A 9,153-nucleotide genomic window follows, 5' to 3' on the forward strand; every position below is an offset into this window, starting at 1 on the left:
AATGACAATGGAGACACGACGACCCAAAACCTATGGGATGCAGCAAAAGCAGTTCTAAGAGGGAAGTTTATAGCAATACAATCCCACCTTAAGAAACAGGAAACATCTCGAATAAACAACCTAACCTTGCACCTAAAGCAATTAGAGAAAGAAGAACAAAAACATCCCAAAGTTAGCAGAAGGAAAGAAATCATAAAAATCAGATCAGAAATAAATGAAAAAGAAATGAAGGAAACGATAGCAAAGATCAATAAAACTAAAAGCTGGTTCTTTGAGAAGATAAACAAAATTGATAAACCATTAGCCAGACTCATCAAGAAAAAAAGGGAGAAGACTCAAATCAATAGAATTAGAAATGAAAAAGGAGAAGTAACAACTGACACTGCAGAAATACAAAAGATCATGAGAGATTACTATAAGCAACTCTATGCCAATAAAATGGACAACCTGGAAGAAATGGACAAATTCTTAGAAATGCACAACCTGCCAAGACTGAATCAGGAAGAAATAGAAAATATGAACAGACCAATCACAAGCACTGAAATTGAAACTGTGATAAAAAATCTTCCAACAAACAAAAGCCCAGGACCAGATGGCTTCACAGGCGAATTCTATCAAGCATTTAGAGAAGAGCTAACACCTATCCTTCTCAAACTCTTCCAAAATATAGCAGAGGGGGGAACACTCCCAAACTCATTCTACGAGGCCACCATCACCTTGATACCAAAACCAGGCAAGGATGTCACAAAGAAAGAAAACTACAGGCCAATATCACTGATGAACATAGATGCAAAAATCCTCAACAAAATACTAGCAAACAGAATCCAACAGCACATTAAAAGGATCATACACCATGATCAACTGGGGTTTATTCCAGGAATGCAAGGATTCTTCAATATACGCAAATCAATCAACGTGATACACCATATTAACAAATTGAAGGAGAAAAACCATATGATCATCTCAATAGATGCAGAGAAAGCTTTCGACAAAATTCAACACCCATTTATGATAAAAACCCTGCAGAAAGTAGGCATAGAGGGAACTTTCCTCAACATAATAAAGGCCATATATGACAAACCCACAGCCAGCATCGTCCTCAATGGTGAAAAACTGAAACCATTTCCACTAAGATCAGGAACTAGACAAGGTTGCCCACTTTCACCACTCTTATTCAACCTAGTTTTGGAAGTTTTAGCCACAGCAATCAGAGAAGAAAAGGAAATAAAAGGAATCCAAATTGGAAAAGAAGAAGTAAAGCTGTCACTGTTTGCAGATGACATGATACTATACATAGAGAATCCTAAAGATGCTACCAGAAAACTACTAGAGTTAATCAATGAATTTGGTAAAGTTGCAGGATACAAAATTAATGCACAGAAATCTCTGGCATTCCTATATACTGATGATGAAAAATCTGAAAGTGAAATCAAGGAAACACTCCCATTTACCATTGCAACAAAAAGAATAAAATATCTAGGAATAAACCTACCTAAGGAGACAAAAGACCTGTATGCAGAAAATTATAAGACACTGATGAAAGAAATTAAAGATGATACAAATAGATGGAGAGATGTACCATGTTCTTGGATTGGAAGAATCAACATTGTGAAAATGACTCTACTACCCAAAGCAATCTACAGGTTCAATGCAATCCCTATCAAACTACCACTGGCATTTTTCACAGAACTAGAACAAAAAATTTCACAATTTGTATGGAAACACAAAAGACCCCGAATAGCCAAAGCAATCTTGAGAACGAAAAATGGAGCTGGAGGAATCAGGCTCCCTGACTTCAGACTCTACTACAAAGCTACAGTAATCAAGACAGTATGGTACTGGCACAAAAACAGAAAGATAGATCAATGGAACAGGATAGAAATCCCAGAGTTAAACCCACGGACATATGGTCACCTTATCTTTGATAAAGGAGGCAGGAATGTACAGTGGAGAAAGGACAGTCTCTTCAATAAGTGGTGCTGGGAAAACTGGATAGGGACATGTAAAAGTATGAGATTAGATCACTCCCTAACACCATACACAAAAATAAGCTCAAAATGGATTAAAGACCTAAATGTAAGGCCAGACACTATCAAACTCTTAGAGGAAAACATAGGCAGAACACTCTATGACATCAATCACAGCAAGATCCTTTTGGACCCACCTCCTAGAGAAATGGAAATAAAGACAAAAATAAACACATGGGACCTAATGAAACTTCAAAGCTTTTGCACAGCAAAGGAAACCATAAACAAGACCAAAAGACAACCCTCAGAATGGGAGAAAATATTTGCAAATGAAGCAACTGACAAAGGATTAATCTCCAAAATTTATAAGCAGCTCATGCAGCTCAATAACAAAAAAACAAACAACCCAATCCAAAAATGGGCAGAAGACCTAAATAGACATTTCTCCACAGAAGATATACAGACTGCCAACAAACACATGAAAGGATGCTCAACATCTTTACTCATTAGAGAAATGCAAATCAAAACTACAATGAGATATCATCTCACACCAGTCAGAATGGCCATCATCAAAAAATCTAGAAACAATAAATGCTGGAGAGGGTGTGGAAAAAAGGGAACACTCTTGCACTGCTGGTGGGAATGTGAATTGGTACAGCCGCTATGGAGAACGGTATGGAGGTTCCTTAAAAAACTACAAATAGAACTACCATATGACCCAGCAATCCCACTACTGGGCATATACCCTGAGAAAACCATAATTCAAAAAGAGACATGTACCAAAATGTTCATAGCAGCTCTATTTACAATAGCCCGGAGATGGAAACAACCTAAGTGTCCATCATCGGATGAATGGATAAAGAAGATGTGGCACATATATACAATGGAATATTACTCAGCCATAAAAAGAAATGAAATTGAGCTATTTGTAATGAGGTGGATAGACCTAGAGTCTGTCATACAGAGTGAAGTAAGTCAGAAAGAGAAAGACAAATACTGTATGCTGACACATATATATGGAATTTAAGAAAAAAAAATGTCATGAAGAACATAGGGGTAAGACAGGAATAAAGACACAGACCTACTAGAGAATGGACTTGAGGATATGGGGAGGGGGAAGGGTAAGCTGTGACAAAGTGAAAGAGCGGCATGGACATATATACACTACCAAATGTGAGGTACATAGCTAGTGGGAAGCAGCCGCATAGCACAGGGAGGTCAGCTCGGTACTTTGTGACCGCCTGGAGGGGTGGGATAGGGAGGGTGGGAGGGAGACGCAAAAGGGAGGGGTTATGGAAACATATGTATATGTATAACTGATTAAATTTGTTATAAAAAAAATGGGAGAAAATAAAAAATATATGCATTAAAAAAAAAAAGAGTGAAGGTGGTCTCTAGTTATGGTTTAGACATTAGCTGATTTTTGAACTTTAGCAAGAACACATCCCTCCCTGAAACCATGTTTTGAGATTTCTTTAAATTATTAGACATTATTTAGAACAGGATTATATTGACATAAATGTTGTACATGCAATACAGAAAATTTCTGTATCCTATCGCTCCAGTTTCAGCTATTAATAATATATAACATAGGTGGAGTACATTTGTTACAATTAGTGAAACAATGTAAGTATATTTTTACTAATGAAAAGTCCCTAGTTCACCTCAGAGTCACCCCTTGTGTTGTTATATTCAATGATATTTGAAATATGTACAATATTATTTGTCACCATTATGGTGCCATACAGAAATGTTTACACTAATGTTCATAGTAGCATTATTCTTAGTAGCCAAAAGATACAAACAATCCAAAGTCTATGAGGTGATGAATGGATAAATAAAATGTGATATATACACAGAATGGAATAATTTTCAACCATAAAAAGGAATTAAAGATTGACTTATGCTACAAAATGAATGATCCAAATAATATAAAGAATATATTATTGTTAGTGAAATAAGGCAGGCGCAGAAAGACAAATATTATATGATTTCACTCTATGAGGTACCTAGTGTAGGCAAACTCACAGACACCGGAAGCAGAAATTACCAAGGTCAGGAGGCAGGAGTAAGGTGGATTATGATTTAATGGGTACAGAGGTTACGTTGAAATGATGAAAAAGATTAAGATGTAGATTGTGTTGATGGCTACACAGCATTGTGAAAGTAAGAAATGCTAGTGAACTGTCTACTTAAAAATTATGAAAAGCATAAATATGTATATTTCATCACAATAAAATAAGTCAAAAATCCAACAGAATGGACGATGAATGAAGGAGCATCATATTTGATTAGAAGGAAGCTAAAAGAGTCTTGTAACATTTCAAGAAGAAGAGGGATTTGGAGGGAATTTGAAATGGGCAGAGGGGCCGTGGGGCTCTATACTGAAACATAGTGCAATGTTAGTGTTTAAGCTTTTTCAGACTGACACTTTCAAATTGATTAGGTTCCCTACAGCTAGAAAGCTAAAGGTTCTCTTCCTCATTTCTGAAATATTCCTCCCCTTTACCTTCCTCCACCCACCAGGGAGGTTTGTCCAACAGCACCTCAGTCCACACTCAGTAACCACCTGCATCCATACACTCCCACCCTGTGTCCACATTAACGAGGCTCTCTGAGTAATTGCTGAGCAGCATCACCAGTGTCCTGACACTTACTCTGTGTCCTCCTAGAGCCCCATGAGGACCGGTTGGAGGGACTGCCCCATGCGAGGGCAGTTGAAGAGGCTCCTTCTACCTCCAGGGTAAGCTCCCCTTATTTATCAGAGATTAAAAGTTTGCTTCATTTCTTTCTTTTCCAATTGATTTCAGATATGAAGATCTACAATGTTCAAGACAGCTGATGTATACAATTTTGCTTGGTTGGATGAATGCTGATTGAAGGTCTTTCCCAACAGATAACTCATTCAAAAGGCCATTTAAAAAATGGCAACATCAGTTAGAAACTGTAGAGTCAGACACACTTTCCTCAGCAGAAAATTTCCCTCCTTGAAATAGACTTTTGTATTTGCTCCTCAAAGTGGACCTGAGAGATCTTCCAGGCAAAGCTCCAGCCTTTCCCACAGCTGTCTTCTCTGGTTTCTTTTGGGGCCATTGACTCAACAACAGTTTCCCATTTGGTTTTCTGAGGACAAAAAAAGAGATGAAATACCTGTGTCCGCAGAGCACAGGCTGCTGAGATCCTACACTGTTTTCTCTTCTCTAATCACAGGTGGATTGGACAGCAAACAAAACCGGTATGTATTCAGAGTTTACCCCTGTGCTGAGGAACAATCTAGATGATGAAGACGGTGAGACACTCTTGCTGGCTTTGCTTGGAGAGACACCCTGATTCAGAGTCCCTACAGGGATGAGGGCTGGGGGTGTAGAGCTAGAGACTGATTTCCCAGTAAAGAGCCATGCCCAAGTTCTATGGTCCTGGAAGTGACTGCATCATTTAGATGATGTGGGTTTGTGTGTATCAGGGTTGGGGTGGGGTCCATGTGTGAGCCTATGTGGTGTGATTGTGAACCTGCATGCGTGAGCGTGTGTGTGTTTCCTGAGGAGATATTTCCCTCTTACACAGCACAATTCACCTGTCAACAAAGCTCATCACCACTGCACACTGTCTGTCCACATCCTTGTTCTTCCCTCAACACAGCTGTTGCCCAGATTTGGTTAATATTCCTTTTCCTCAGAAGGAGATGGTGCAGAGATAAATATTCTCAGCTCTTGACCTCCTAAGTGGAAAAGCCAAACTGAGAACCCAGGGATGGGTCCCCATGTGGATGCTCTGGATCCCTGACCTGCACTTACCACTCAGCCAAGGGATCCTCAGTCATGGAGCAAGGGTGTCCCTGCATCCGTATCCTTGACTGGAAGTCCTAGCATCTCCAAAGGTCCAGACCTTGCCCATCAGGTGGCCTTATGGTCACAGAATCCAGGGCAGCTATGGGTGGACTTATCAGTTGACTTTGGCACAGTCATTAATGTGAAATTCACCTCAAGACCTGCATTCTCCTGGTCAGCTCACAGATTCTGAGAGGTGTGAGACCCCATGTATACAGTACAGGTCATACCTGTCAGTGCTGGTGTCATTGCTTAAACAAGGCCAAAAGCAGATAAGAATCGGGGATATTTTATTGTATTGGATAATATTACCATAAGCTTTAGAATTGGTCAATTCCTGTAGTCCACAAGCAAGGACTCAAATTGGAACCTGGCTGTTAGCCTGTACAGTTCTCCTGCACAGCTGGGTTAGAGACAGGCTGTGCTCAGTCTGGGCTCCCTCTTCATAACAATGTGTTCCACTTATGGAACAGCTCCCTAGAGTATGGACAGCCCCTGACTCAGTGGGCATACGTACATTGTATAGAAAACAAAGACTGGGAGAAAAATATGATACGATTGATAGTGGCTGTATCTAAATGGTAGGATTTCAGTTTTGTCAAATCTTCTGTATTTGATTTTCTTTAAGACAAGTGATTAGTGAATAAATATAGCATATTTTGTCTAGGATTGTATTCAGTCCTTTAATAGAGGTTGCTGTTAATCAAGTATAAAATATCATACAACAAAAGACGTGACAAATGCAGGAGCTGGCATTGTGGATGCTGGGGAAAGAGTGATCTGGGAAAAATCAAGAGACAATGGCAATTTAGCAGAAGCTTAAAAGAGGCAGGATGGGTCATGGGTCTGTGTCATTAAAACAGAGCATGCATTTTAGTGTTTACCATTTTTTAGATCGACCCTTCCCTTCTGATGAGGCTCCCCTTAGCTAGAAAGCCAAAGCTCGGTTTTCATTTCCTTCCTCTTGTCCTTTGCCTTATTTCATCCCCCAAAGAGGATGGCCCAACACCAGCTCAGCCCACACTTACTGACCTCCCACTTCCATACACACCACCCCATGTCTTCATCAAGAAGAAAGCCCTTGAGTAATTCCTGAGCAGCATCACCAGTGTCCTGACAGTTACTCTGTGTCCCTCCAGCTCTCCCTGAGGATGTGGCGGATGACCTGCAGCGTGATAGGACAGAAGAAAAGCCTCCGTGGATCCCCAAGGTAAGCTGGATTTTTTATGGTCTGAGATAGAAATATTGCTTTATTTCTCTTTCAATAGAATTGAGTTATGAATATTTGAGGGTATTCCTTCCAGATACGTACAATTCCCTTGGTTGGGAGAATGTGGAGTGAGAGTCTATTACCAACACATGGTGCCTGATTCCACAGGACATTAAAATTGACAGCATCCATTACAGCCTGTAGAGTACGGAGCTCTCTCTCCTGCAGCGAATTTTCCTCTAGGAAAAGAATTCTGTAATTTCCAACCTAAATGGACTTGGAAGTTCCATCCTCCCAGCAAAGTTCTTGCCTTTCAGCCTGAGTAGGTTTGCTCTGATAACCCTTGCTGGGTTCCCTGGACCACTGTTTCTTATGAGGTTTTCTACTGTCAGCAAATGAACAAAAGACCTGAGCATCACTGTGATCTTATCCTCATAGTGTTTTCTCTTCTGTAATTGCAGGTGGCCTTCCCAGAACGTGAAAACGGTATGTATTCTGGAATCAGTCACTTGGGGAGGAAGAACTTTGAAGATGAGAAAGTGGGACATTCTTGCTGGTTTTAGTGTAGAGGGCAAACTGATTCCAAATTTGTGCTGGGAATGAGAGTAGGGGTCCTGGTGATAGAAAGTGATTTACAAGTAATGGAACCAATTATTTTAGTCCCAGGAAGAAGCTGTATTACGGTTAGGTGGTGTAGGTTTGTGTGCATGAGACTGGGTGTGTGTGTATGTGAAATGAGTGGTATGATTCTGTGAGTATGTGAACTTTTTGTGTTGTGTTTCCCTTGATTTATGTTCCCCTAAACATCACTGTTACTGGTGCCAACTTTCTAAAAAATATTCCCATCACCACTGCATCATGAATGGGTATGAATATAAAAGTAAATAAACTGTACACTTACAATGTGTGCATTGATTTTATACCAACTGAGACGCATTTAACCTGGAAAACAAATCCTATCACCACTCAGGCAAATGTTTACTGGATTCTTTTTTTTTTTTTTTTTTTGGCTGTGTCGGGTCTTCGTTGCAGTGCGAGGGCTTCTCATTTTGGAGGCTTCTGTTGTTCCAGAGCACGGGCTCTAGGTGCATGGGCTTCAATAGTTGTGGCACATCTGCTCTGTAGTTGTGACTTGCGGGCTCTAGAGCACAGGCTTAGTAGTTGTGGTGCACGGACTTAGTTGCTCCATGGCTGGATCCTTAAGGAACACAACTGGGTTTCAGAGTCCCTACTACTGGGTCAGTTACAACTTCATTTAATAAGAAATCTCATCTCTTAGTAGGTCTCATAGCATTCTGAATGGTTATGATACATCTCTCTGCCACTTCCCTCATTCTAACTGTTTCCTATTAGAGCCTCGGGATGAGTCCTCCCCCCTTACCTGAAGCACCTAGTGCAAGGCAGGCCTCCTTCCTTTTGCAGGGAGCCCATGCTTGTACCCACATGCCACACCCAGTTCTGGAGGAGTCCGAGAAAGAAGGAGCCTCCAGGAGTAGATGGAGGATATTCACTCCACCTTTCTCCTTTGAGGCTAATATTCACTATCGGATTCTGTGCTAAGGAAACGAAATGTCCTTCTCCTGTGGAAAGTCTGTCTTCCATCACTTGTGCCGGCCCTGTTTCTGTGTGCTGGGCAAGGAACACTGCATACAGTGAAGACAGATCCAAGAACTCTACCCCAGGGTGTGAGCTTAGGGTGGGTACTGGCTCCCTTCCCAGGAGGGCGGACAGGAGGTTGTGCTTTGCAAGGTGGGACAGAGAAACCAAGCAGTGTGACAAGAACATCTCCACTCATGTTGCTGTGCAAACTGCCAGATGGAGTAGGTTCTTGGTATTTTCTGAAGGCTTTTGCAAGCAAACAAGTCTGGGAGTAAAGTCGTTTAAAACATGGAAAGTTATACTTAAAAATTTTTTTTCGATAGTGAGTCCTTTGAGAAATACATACTTGAATAGAATATGATTGCCTTATATGTGTCAATATTTTCCCCACCAAAGAAAAAACTGAAAATGCTTGATTGTAAAATATCATTTGTTTACCCAAGAGACTGTCTATGAGTAAAGTTGTTCTAGAAATCCTCAATCCCTAGGTCGTAGTTTGCTGATGGTGCTGAGGGGAACCCTGGTGTGCAATTCAGTGCCTGCTACTCAC

This window comes from Mesoplodon mirus, assembly GCF_964341445.2.
Source record: "Mesoplodon mirus genome assembly, contig: HAP1_SCAFFOLD_898, whole genome shotgun sequence".
Taxonomy (NCBI): domain Eukaryota; kingdom Metazoa; phylum Chordata; class Mammalia; order Artiodactyla; family Ziphiidae; genus Mesoplodon; species Mesoplodon mirus.